Raw genomic sequence first — 14,424 nt, 5'->3', positions numbered from 1 at the left:
GGTTTGAGTCTCAATACCAGCAGGAAATGATTGAGGAGCCCTTGAGCAAGGCTCCTAACCCCCAATCACTCCCCGGACGCCACAGCAGAAATGGCTGCCCACTGCTCCGGGTGTGTGTGTCCACAGTTTACAGTGTGTGTGTGTTCACTACTGTGTACACTAACTGTTAAACGCAGAGGGAAAATTCCTAGCATTGGTTACAATACTTGGCCTTCATATGTCACTTTCACCCATATCGTTATGGGTGTTGTAACTTTTATTGACTTTTCAGATGTATATATGCTGAAAACCGCTCATGCTTGGATAGGTGGGTATAGGTAATGTAAATAAATAAAGATGATTGAAAGAATCTGTCACATCTGGTGATGTGACATCTAGTCATTTTATTGAAGCACATATGTGTAGAACTAGTCAATGATTCATTGTTGTTTATTTCATTTGTGCATTTAATTGTATTTCACATGTTTCCTCACACAATCTGGATAAAACAGAGCACTGTAATTCTCTACAGCTGTCGGCATGAGCTAAAAATGATCCCATTGAAGTTACTGTTATTCTTTCAAAGTTTCAACACATATATTCACCACAAACAAAGCAATGCTGTATATTTACTTGTGCAGCTTCCTGCGGTATGGAATTCAGTACACAAAGATTTCCTGTTTGATCATTTTGATGTTGCTTTGATTTTCTGTAAATGGGTGGTTAAGAGATTAAATACCTCTGGGATTTTTTTTTTTTTGGTAGTTATTATGCATGGGGGATAATGATAGTTTTTGAGAGAAAATACAGAATATTTGTACTTAATTATTTTCTCCACACTGCAGCACAATAAAAAGTAAAACTTAAACTAAATAATTATAAGAATAATAAGTGAAATTCCTGGGACATAATGATAGGTATTTTAGTATTATTTACAGTCAAACCAAAATGTATTCACCTTGAACATTTCATTCATTAATTCAGTTTATTCACTATAGTTTAAAAAAATGGTAATGAAATATGACAAGATCTCAGAGATAAACTGTGTCAGAAAAAAATAATCTTAATTATGTCAGATAACACTTAAGCAAAACATGGTCAGGTCAAAGTGTCTGAATAATTTTTGGTTCCAAGTTTGTATCAATTTTACTGGTAGTCCACTCTATTAACCTTTTCATCAGTTTACTTTATTTTGCTATCCTCACTTACATAAATGAACTATAGTGTCCTGCACCCACTAGTAAACATATATCAAAAATGTCTGAATAATTTTTGGTTTGACTGTATATACTGTAATAGTTTTAATGATATTTCAAATTGTCATGTATATTTTAATTTAATTTTTAGTAATTATGTGGTCTTGTGATTCTTATAAGTTTTTTTTTTTTTTATTACTATCTAGGTTTATTTTATTTCAGTTTTATTTTTTATTTATACCCAGTAATTAATTTTAGTGCTTAAACTCATTTCACTCTCCAGGGCAAAAAAAATAAATAAATAATAAATTTTTTTATCTAATATTTATATTTTCTTTTATTTCAGTTTTATTCCAAATAACAAAAATGTTTTAATCGCTTTAGTTGCAGTTTTAGTTAAGGATAACCCTTTAGCTTTAGTGCCTCTTTGAATTAAATTAGACTTCAGAGAGACACAGATAATGACAATGACCAGCAGATGGCAGTACATCGTTGTTAACTCTACTGTAAGTACAGTAAGACTGAACTTCATATCATTTTACAAGTTTGCTAGAGTTTTTTTTATTAATGTCTTGAGGAGGGTGCATAGATGTTTTTCCTGTGCTCACTTCCTTTTCCTTTATTCTTTATCTTTCTCTGTCCATTTGTAACTTGTCTTCTTGTCATTTAGTTCATGCTTTTTTCTGAACAACTAAAGTATGAGCTCTCATTTAATCACTTAGTCCGACTAAGCTAGTTTTACATTTCAGAGTGCTGAGAGTAGAGACTCATACTGTAGTGCTGTGCGTGTGAGACTAACCCTCACCTCCAATCTGGGGCCTCTCTCTGGGCAGGTCCCAGATGGAAGTGATTACTCTGGGAGGGAGAAATTACAGAGCAAATGTACAGCCCATCAACTTTACACACACACACACAGACAGACAGACGACAAAGGCAAAAAGTGCAAAAACTCCCCCTCACTCTCTCTTCTGAGTCGAACTTACATATGGCTCTCTTGCTGCCGTCATTTTGCCTCCAGCGGTACATTTCCGCTCAGCTCTCTGTCGGGACGACTCGACTGTATGCTAGCCACCTTGTCTCTTCCACACTGTTCTCAGCAAGCAAGCAGGCGTGTGTGGGTGGGAGTGGGATTGTAAATTCCTAAGGATGAGCCATGTTAAAGGCCTCTATTAAAGTCCTGATGCAAAGAGACTCGTCTGTCAGGAGCCAGAGCTGTAACTTATTACCTGAAAAGAGGGAAAGAGAGTTTGCATTACGGCTCCACCTTGAGCCCAAACCTCTGCCCCAGGTCGGCTCTCACCAGTCTATAGGGCACATATCCACAATGCACTGCAGTCACGTCAAGCAGAAGCTCTTCCTGAAGAAACACCTACATTACACCAAACTACAGCTTTCACAGCTAACTAACACTGTTTGTTCTAGACAGTATGATTACCGCAACTTAAACAAGGAGGATGAATGCAACAAACATTTCTGGTGGCACCATGCAAACTGCATTTGTGTGTGTAAGCATAGTATGCTAACTTTAATGCTATTTTTAAATGGTTAGTTTAAAAAATTCTGGCATCATGTACTCACCCTTATCGTCGTTCCAAACCGGTATGACATTTTTTTCTTCTGCAGAACACAAAATAAGATAATTCGAGGAACGTTATGACTGTTTTTTTTTTTCAATGCAATGAATGTTAGTGGGGTCCAAAACCACATTGGCCCTGTTGACTTTCATTGTATGAACAAAAAGAAATTAGATTTTATAAAAAATCTTGTTCACACTTTATATTAGGTGGTATTAAAGGGTTAGTTCACCCAAAAATGATAATTATATCATTAATGACTCACCCTCATGTCGTTCCAAACCCGTAAGACCTTCATTCATCTTCAGAAAACAGTTTAAGATATTTTAGATTTAGTCCGAGAGCTTTCTGTCCCTCCATTGAAAGTGTTTTTACGGTAAACTGTCCATGTCCAGAAAGGTAATAAAAACATCATCAAAGTAGTCCATGTGACATCAGTGGGTCAGTTAGAAGTTTTTGAAGCATCTAAAATACATTTTGGTCCAAAAATAACAAAAACTACGACTTTATTCAGCATTGTCTTCTCTTCCGGATCTGTTGTCAATCCGGGTTCACGACTCCGCAGTGACGCTGCTGACGTGTTATCCGGTGCGCCCGAGCTTCGTTTACAGTCTGAGGGAGACGCACGCTGTATTCAAGCTATTCTACATTGTTTGTATTTTGGTATTGCTATATTTTTTAAAATGGTGCGTAAGTGTGCATGTCGCAGATGTCCTAATTGCCAAAAACAACGACGTAAAAGTGCATTACCAACGCTGACAGATGAAAGGATTCAGTGGAATCAATTAAATGGAAAGGATTCCATCTCAGTGTCTAGTAACTGGAACTTAGCTGTTATTTAGATAAAGATGTCAGATGTCAGTAGGCTATTTGATACAATATACTTATTACATGTTGGTGCATTGTCATTGTATTTAAAGTACTTGCATATGATTAACATTTACACTGTTTGATTAACCCTTACCCTAAAACTCTAACCCATAATCCTAACACTGTGTCTACACCAAACGCGACTGTTGTTGCATCGTGCCACAAAATCTAAAAGCTGTCTACGCTGAACGCCACAACCCAACTTTTGCAAAGCACATGGACTACGTCAGAAAAAGAATGGGAAATCCGTTTACTGTCTGGAATTTGCTGTTGCGTTGTGCTGCGCCGCATCCAGTGTAGACAATATGATATCACTGATTATAATGGGTTCTATTGTCTTTTGACGCGTAGCGCTACTCATGTCCGGAGTAGACACAGTGTAACCCTAACCATACCCTTATACTCCGAATAACCATACCTCATTAGCAGTAAATGTAGGAATTTTCCTGAACAAAATTTAGCTACACAATAAATCCATTGTAGGTATTTAAAGGTGCTAAAGAGGTTCTTTTTGTCAACTGAGTTTTTGAAATGAGCGCATGGGTAAGAACAACCCCCCTCCTTCACAGCTCATTTAGAGGGAACGCCTCCCAAAACTCGTGCACGAGTATCGGAACACGAGTGTTTGTTTACCACCGGCATTCACTGTGTTATTAAGCCGGGCACACATTTAATGACTAGCTAAAACATTCTGACTATGCTGAACATACAGCGATTGTTTCCTGCTGAACGCAACTGGCTCTGACTGGACACGTTTGAGTGTGATCAGTCATAAGTATCAATTTACATTCATAATCGGCCTTACACTTAAAGCCGCGCACACACTTAGTGGATTCATTATGTCGGACTCACCGCAGGTAAATCATAATCTGCAGTTGTTACTCCTGTCTCCGGACAAAAACATTGCATGCGGCGCCTGTGGAGTGTGGAAAGTTACTGGAGTGCAGTCGCGCTCGTCTCTCACAAGGAACATCATGGCAGTGATTGACAAGCCAGAGGGCCAATCGTTTACATGATGATCGCGCAAACGATTGGCTGATGTTTTTAAGGCCCTACCTCGTGCACAGATGATGTATAATAATATTATTACTTTCAGTGCAGCTAATAAATAGTATTTTATCAGTTAGTAAAGACAGTTTCAAGTAATATTGCAAAAATGTATAAAACAAAACATCCTCTTTAGCACGTTTAATGTTAATAGTAGGTAAAGGGTAAGTTCACCCCAAAATGAAATGTCTGTCATTAATTCCTCACCCTCATGTCGTTCCACACCCGTAAGACCTTCATTCATCTTCAGAACACAAATTAAGATATTTTTGATGAAATCCGAGAGGTATATGACTCATCCATAGATAGCAATATAATCAACACTTTCAAGGTCCAGAAAGGTACTAAAGACATTAAAAAAGTCGACATGACTGCAGTGGCTCAATCTTAATGTTAGCCAGTGTTCTGATGTAGAACCTGGAATCACTGGACATAAACAGCGTATGAGACTGACACAGAAGAGAAGATATTGTTGAATATAGTCATTATTTTTGTTACTTTTTTTGCACAAAAAGTATTCTCGCCGCTTCGTAAAATTAAGGTTGAGCCACTGCAGTCACGTCAATGGTTTCACAACATTGTGTCTTTAGTACCTTTAGTACCTTTCTTCGGTGGTTAAATTGCTGTCTATGGAGTAGTCAGATACCTCTCAGATTTCATCAAAAATATATTCATTTCAGTTCTGAAGGATGAACAAAGGTCTTAAGGGTGTGGAAAGACATGAGGGTGAGTAATCAATGACAGAAATTTCATTTTTGGGTGAACTAACCCTTTAAGGACACCTAATATAAAATGTGACTAAAATATCTTCTTTTGTGTTTTGCAGAGGGAAAAAAGTCATACAGATTTTGAATTACATTTTTTGGCTAAAAGTCTCATAAATGTAGTATTTTTTGTCTTCATTTCTGATTTTAGATGGATGTATTGTGCAAAACTCATTTTAAAATGTAAGATAAAAGGTGATAAAATTAGGTGATAAAATAATAAAATGAAAATGATAATTATCTACATTACATAGATGTTCAGTGATTTACTTGGATTCTGAAGTTGACATGGGATTCAGTGATAAATACAATAATGTAATTTTTGTAACCACATAGTTTTGTTTCTGCATAGTTGGCATCCAGCACTGAATCATCGCCCGTAATTTCTCAATCTCTGTTTCGGTACATTTCAATCTTTTGCCAGTACTGATCTTCAGCTCAAAGACATGCAAACTCACACAGAAGGCCATCATTATCCTCTCTGGGTGTCCTGCTCTGTAAATAGCCATCACACACAGGCACACAGTCATAACACAGCTGTCGTCACTTTTCTGAACAGCAGCTGGTAGCAGAAGTTGTTGTTGCCACACACACACACACACACACACACACACACACAGACTCTTCAAGACTTCCCTTTGGCAAATCCACCCAGACTCAGGCTTACTTTAAGACAAAGATAAATATGCATGCATAGACACACACCGATATAATTTCTATCATTTGTGAAAACTTTCTATTTCAGCATTTAATGTGTCATTGAAATTCTTATATGTATGAATTTTGGATATTTATGAAAGGCTGCATTTTTAAATATGTTTTAAAATGTATTTTTTTTCTTATGATGACAAAGCTGAATTTTCAGCATCATTACTCCAGTCTTCAGTGTCACATGATCCTTTAGAAATCATAATATGATGATTTGCTGCTCAAGAAATATTTCTTATTATTATCAATGTTGAAAATATTTTTTGTGAAAACTGTAATACAATTTTTTACAGGATTCACTGATGAATAGAAAGTTAAAAAACAGCATGTTGAAATAGAAATCTTTTGTAACCTTATATGTCTTGACTGTAACTTTTTAACGCGTTCTTGCTGAATAAAAGTAAAAAAAAAAAAAAAAAAAACTTTTAAATAAGTCTTTATAATGCTCTTTTTTCTTTTAAATTGTCTTATATACTTATTCTTTTTTTTCTAGGAGTGTCCGCACAAAAAGAGGACATCTGGACGCACTTGAATATTGATCAGTGCTGTCAGTCTCTCTGTGTGACAGACACTTCAACAATCCCAGTTCTACACAGGAAGTAATTCTCGCAAAGGAAGGTGGTAGCAGGAACACAAACTTCTTCCTGTTTGTATATAAAGAGGTAAATGGAAAGATGGAGGGATGCTGATAAAAGCTGGGCCAGGCAGTCAATAGCTGGGACACAGTACTGTCTGACAACGGTGGAAGGTTTCAATCTTGTGCTGATAAGCCCTCCATCATGGCAGATGAACGTCTTCTGCCTGCTTTGCACTTCATGAGATCTCAGATAAATGTTGAGAATGTGATATTATGTGAGTTTATTTGCAAAAACAGTTAACTCCATTTTTATTAATTCTCACAAATCATGTTTTTATTTTTATTGTGCATTCCAAGTAATATCAATCAAACTGCAGTTGGGTTGTTTTGATTAAGTAATAAAAATTGAAAGTATGTTTTTATATATATTAAAAGTTTGTTTTTAGCAAAAGCAGATAACTCCAACAGTCGTTTTTTGGCAAAAGCAGATGACTCCACATTTCATGTTTCAGAGTTAAACAAAACCCAAGTAATTGCTTTGTTATTGCATTTAAAACACACTCAAACACACGTGTGCACACAAACGCGCGCACACACACCCATCCACTCAGTGTGCGAACACACACACATAGATCGGCACACAAGTACACTCTCACACATATACACACACACACACACATAGATCGGCACACAAGTACACTCTCACACATATACACACACACACACACATAGATCGGCACACAAGTACACTCTCACACATATACACACACACACACATAGATCGGCACACAAGTACACTCTCACACATATACACACACACACACACACATAGATCGGCACACAAGTACACTCTCACACATATACACACACACACACACATAGATCGGCACACAAGTACACTCTCACACATATACACACACACACACACATAGATCGGCACACAAGTACACTCTCACACATATACACACACACACACATAGATCGGCACACAAGTACACTCTCACACATATACACACACACACACACATAGATCGGCACACAAGTACACTCTCACACATATACACACACACACACACATAGATCGGCACACAAGTACACTCTCACACATATACACACACACACACACATAGATCGGCACACAAGTACACTCTCACACATATACACACACACACACATAGATCGGCACACAAGTACACTCTCACACATATACACACACACACACACATAGATCGGCACACAAGTACACTCTCACACATATACACACACACACACACATAGATCGGCACACAAGTACACTCTCACACATATATACACACACACACACATAGATCGGCACACAAGTACACTCTCACACATATACACACACACACACATAGATCGGCACACAAGTACACTCTCACACATATACACACACACACACACATAGATCGGCACACAAGTACACTCTCACACATATACACACACACACACACATAGATCGGCACACAAGTACACTCTCACACATATACACACACACACACATAGATCGGCACACAAGTACACTCTCACACATATACACACACACACACATAGATCGGCACACAAGTACACTCTCACACATATACACACACACACACATAGATCGGCACACAAGTACACTCTCACACATATATACACACACACACACATAGATCGGCACACAAGTACACTCTCACACATATACACACACACACACGTGCGCGCGCACACACACGCAATAGAACAACAAAGGTTTAAGCGTGTAAGTCGTGTATGGTGTACAAGGACTTACAGGAGTCGAAATTATAAATGCTCGATCACTTCCCTCAGCTAGCGCGTATTTTTTGAAGTGACTAGAAACCTTGTCACCTGACCTGAATACTGCGCGATGATTCGCTAAAACTGACTTTAGTTTCTGTACACAAACAACAAGGGCGCTTGTCGGCTTCTGCTGTAAAACGTGAACTCGCCATGCCTGACAGTGGACAAAACCGGCTTTTCTGACAAAATGGATTTAGGGTATGGAGAATAATGCACCGCACTTAGTTTTTTTTTTATTATTATTTATTTATTTCGTCTATCGGTTTTTGCAAATGAACTCTTCATATGTTTTTAAGTTGAGGTGGCAAATACTCTTAAGTCAACATACAAACTAGTTGTTAAGTTGAATGAACAAATCCAGAAACTGCAAGTTGTGTCAACTTAAAAAATCACATTGAAACAAACTGCAAAATCCTTCACACACATGAGGAAATGTATGAAACCACTAACGTTACTTTTTTTAAAAGAAAAAGACTCTGAATAGACAACATTTTTCTTTGTTTGTTTGTTTGTTTTTTACAATATCATGCACAATCATGTGCTGTCCTGGTAAACCCTATTGTGTGGACCAAATGTCCCCACAAAGATAGTAATAGTCATTTTTGACCTTGCGGTGAGATTTTTGGCCCCCATGATTAAAACAGTGTATAAATCATACTTAATGTTTTGTTGTTGTTGTTTTTGTTTTGTTAAAAATGTAAAAAATGCAGAAGGTTTAAAAAGTATAAAAAATCATTGTCTATGGAAAGTTTCCATAAAACATGAAACACACACACACACACACACACACACACACACACATTGGGTTGTGTGTGCACGCTAATCAGTATGTGATCTGATGGTTAGCATTCCTCTGCCCACCATTTAGCTTGTCCTTTCATGTCCTAGGGGAAGAGATAAAGGCTATTTAATTCAAGAAGCATAAAAAGAGTGAAAACACACACACACACACACATCAGAAGATCTAAACCCAACATTTTTTTATTGATAAATGTTAGTTTTGTCTAGTTTCACCTTTGCTATGTCTGCTTTCTCTAGCACAGCTTTAGTGTGCATCTTAGCATAAGCTGTTTAAAAACATCTGCATTCTCAAACCTGTTAGAGTGATATAAACAAGAAATTCTGAGAAAATGCTTTGATCTGCATGTGTCTCTAACAGAAGCTGTGAGATAAGACAGTGAAAGTCTAGGAAGAGTGTAGATCCGCATTAACACTAAGCTAAAGCTTCTACTTTGGCAAAGCATCAACATTTGTAACGCATGCCAAGAGTGTGGAGCCAATCCGCTCACTATTCCTCCATCTCTGTTTCTACAGGAACAACTAAAAGATCGCAAGTAAAAATAGGTGTCATTGCAATGATGAAATTTCAGAATTAAAGACAGTTTTGGGCCTTTTCATCTATGTCTTTTTAGCTTTGATATCATTTATATGCTGAAATGTTCCTAAACTTTGAGATATGCATATATTTAAAGTATTATTTTGAACCAAATGGTAAAATACTAAAGAAACTTTGGTAAAACAATGTTTTATTTGTCAACATTAGTTAACTACATTAGTTAATATGAACTGACAATGAAATATACTTATTTTATACTGGTTGAAGCTCTCTTTACATCCTAATAGCAATCAATAGAAGTGGTCTAAATATTAAAACATATACAGTATCTTCTGTGGAAATCTCAGGACCAAAAAATGGTCCGAATGCAATGATATGATGTCCTCCCTGCGAGCATATGTATTTCCATACCTCCGTGCACTCTGCTCACGGACACATCACACATCATCACACTGACAGCACACATCATCAGTGCGTTTTGTAAGGCTATGCAGAGTTGTAGACAGAAAGTCACCAAGCACCAAAAACAAACAGTAGCCACCTTTTACAGTTCCTCCTGAACCAAAAGAACGAGCTTATGCTGCGTTCACGCCATGCCATAACCATAATTATGAGATGGCAACCCTTACTCCTGATCAAGTCCTCAGACTCGGATTTATGCGTTTATGTCAACATTATCAACGCCAAAATGAATCTGCAGCAGTCAGGTGGTACAACTAAGAGCTCTGTAAATTGTTTACGTTCACTATTGTTGTAACGTTATGTGCTTTGAGACATGAGGTAATTTAACGCCGACACTTTAACGACACTGCAGACTCTACTGTGTGTGTTCATTTGTTTTGGACGAGGCGTGGCTTTGGAGACGATCTGAAGGGAGGGTGGGATCTTATGCTAGCCTCTCCGAAATTGCATACCCTACCTTTAGGCTACATTATTAAAATGTACAAAACTTGTATCAGTTATTGTTATGGGCTGAGTTGAAATGACAAAAGGAACAGTTCTATTAACTAACATTAACAAAGATTAAAAAAAATACTGTAACAATTGTTCTGCTCATTGTTAGTTAATGCATGAATTAATATTAACTAATGGGATCTTATTGTAAACTGTATCTCAACTCTTACAAAGACAAAGGAATCAACCACTGAACACGATTTCAAATGAATACAATTAAAATTATGAATCAATTTTGAACTACATAAAATGAACTAAATATACATTTACATTAATTTATTTAGCAGATGATTTCATACAAAATGATTTAGAATATTTATATAATGTAAATGTATGATATATTATATGATATATAATATAAAATGTATACCTAATGCAATGTGAGAATGGATTTTTCAAGAATGAATTAAACGTATATGTGATGTTTAGTGCAGTTTGTTTTTAGCATTTAGTGTGCTGGTTTTGCATAGAAGAAAGTGTTTGGTAAAGTTTGCTGCTGCTCATTATTGGACTGCAGGTTAAAGGCCAAATAGTCTGTTCAACAGTCGTCTGTTCTCATGATTTTGCTTGTTTATCCTGGACAAAATATATAAGGCGGGAAAAGAACTCATTACAGTATTGCTGAATTTTCCACATTATCGCCCCAACCAATCGCACAACAACCATCATGGAAAGCGCACTTTACCCTCCACTCCAGCACCCATGTCCAACTTTTTATTACTCCATTGTTTCGTTGTTACATTCATGCTTTCCTCAACCTCCTTCTTTGGTAGGAAAGGCAAACAGGGATTGTCATCAACTTGAACCATGCTCAAAAATCAAGCCCCTAGGCAAGTCAACCATCTCACACACACACACACACACACACACACACACACACACACACACACACACACACACACACACACACACACACACACACACACACACACACACACACACACACACACACACACACACACACACACACACACACACACACACAAACACACACACAGGATATAAGCTGTCACTGAGCCAGCCAAATTCATAGAGTGCAATTCTCTATACTTGGCCACTGGCTCACAGCATTCCCTACTTTCATCTGAGCAAGAGAGAGGGAATTGGGAGTGTACTGCAAGCTATATAATAATAAACACATGTAGATTCATTATTTTCTATATACAGGCCATCATATTAGCATTTACATTACCTGTGTCGTATGTCATAAGACACCCTTATATCACCGGTAACAAATCTGGTACATCTGCTCTATCTAACCTAAATCTCTCTGGTTTCCCCTGAGGGATCAAGGTATCTGCCACAAGAGTAATGAAAGTGATGACAGACTCTGCAGGAGTATCTTTAGAAAGACATGAATACCTTCTGCTCAGATCTGAAAGCACTGTTGAGCTGTCAACAGTCTTAACAACTATCTCTGAGATCTCTGAGAAGTCAGCAATAAAATTTGGTTGGCTAAAAGTGTTATTGAGGTGAGTTTTCAGCATTATTGAATGTTCTTACTCATATAGAGAGTTTTACAAAACAGACAGATCTTTAAAAGTACTCATTTTTAATTTAGGAGCAAAAACATTAACATTGTTTTCAGAAAATATGTCCTTTCATATTTACTCTTCTTTATTGGTTTATTTTTCTTTATTCACTGACCATTTTAATTGATTGTTTGATTGATAAGTAAAAAACTAAAATGATTTTGTGAAGTTGCCACTTTTTAGCCATCAGTTGCTCCTAGGTCATTTTTGGCCGAAAAATTTTACTTTTTTTTTTTTTTTTTTTTTTTTTTTTTTAATTTTCATCAGTATGGTATAATTTGGTAAAGTTTTGGCACTTTGTGAACACACACACACACACACACACACACAAAATTTTACTCACATAAACAAAATCTTACTGAAAGCTCTGAGAGCTCTTTCTTTTTTCTTCTTCTTCTTTTTTTTTTTTTAGATATCAGCCTTAGATTTGGAACACAAATTGTTTAGATTCATGGCTTTGATTTTCTCACAGTTTTACAGTAAAACATGTTTTGGAAAATATTCAAGATTCAAGATTTATGACAGTTTAGGTTGAAAATTTCATTTTCATTTCTATGCTCAAAAAGTGAATGGATTATAACTACTGCATAAATATAATTTATAATATGTAATAATACCATAAAATCTCTTAAAATATAGTATTAATTTCAACGATAAAAATGTGAAGAGTACCAAAACAATGTGCTGCACTGAAAAAGGGTAACCTAAAATGGTAACATCCACATAAAAGTGTTTAATTCAAATAAAAAAATATTTTATTTGCATCACTGAATCAACATTAATAAGTTTTCATTTGTTAACGTTAGTTAACAATGTTAGTTAACATGAACTAACAATGAAAAATACTACTAAAGCATTTATTATTCCTAGTTAATTTATACCAACAATTTTATGTTAATTTATACAAACAATTGAATGGGTTAAAGCTAAAATGGCTGCACAAGATAACAATTGCAGGTTACCACATTTACAGTGTAATGTGAAAAATAAACTTCGTGTAAGAAATCCCTCAATATGAAAAGTCAACTTTCTTTTATAAGTAAATTTGTTTGTTTTTTTGGAAAATAAGAAAACAATATGGATTTAAAAATGATGGGACAATTTCTGTACATTTTGAGATTTTAGGGTGGATCAGTTTTCTTCTTTGCCCTTGTGTGTAATGACATCATCTCCAGGGGGAGTTGAATTACTGGTCTCTATCTTTCAGGGGGATTCCAGTGTTGCACGTGCGTGTGCCGTATAAGCATTAGCGCTTGACTAAATGTTAAGAGAGATTATTCTGAGTTAGAGGACATATCATTTTACTGTTAACACTTACAAACACACATACCTACACACAACATTTTCCACAGTAGCCGCTGGGCTTTCTAGTTCGATATCATTGAGGTATCTGCACTCTCTATCACCTCTGCTACCAGGATTTGTGTATTTATGTGTGTATTTAAATAAATATAATGGAGACTGGAGTGTGTATGTGTAAATCAGCGGTTCTCAGCTGGAGAGTTGTGACCAAACATGGTTTATGCTGACTACAATGTGTTTTGTGTGGTGAATTGTTTGCTGCATTCCAGGGGGTTATATAAATAAATGTCAATGTTTGATTTTTAGGAAACTTTTGTTACTTTTGTACATTAAACAACTTTGGCTTGGTCGTCATTTGATGTATATTGCAAAGTCTGGGCCCTGAAGCAAAACCAGTTGAGAACTACATTTTGGAGCAGACAACAAGATTTTGTGAACATACAGATGAATGTTTGTTATAAAAAAACTAAAATATAAAAATGTAAAGAAAAAGAAAAATCACCTGCAATACCAGCACTATAAATGCCCTGAGCATGGACTGTATGTACAGTACAGTATCATAATGACTATTTATTCATTCTGAAAATAGATGATTACAAGATTAATGTATTTGCAGTTATTTTGGGATACTTTTGGATATTTTGAGGATTAAGCTTAGCATTATATGTGCCTTCTCAGCTGATGAAATTTACATTTAGTTGCTTTAGTAAGCAAGCTTCTGCTGAGAACATGAATACATAGTTGACATGAAATACTATTAGAAAGTT

The sequence above is a fragment of the Chanodichthys erythropterus genome, chromosome 3 (assembly GCF_024489055.1).
Source record: "Chanodichthys erythropterus isolate Z2021 chromosome 3, ASM2448905v1, whole genome shotgun sequence".
NCBI classification, from domain to species: domain Eukaryota; kingdom Metazoa; phylum Chordata; class Actinopteri; order Cypriniformes; family Xenocyprididae; genus Chanodichthys; species Chanodichthys erythropterus.
The sequence above is the reverse complement of the archived record's forward strand: the minus strand, read 5'-3'. Positions refer to the sequence as shown.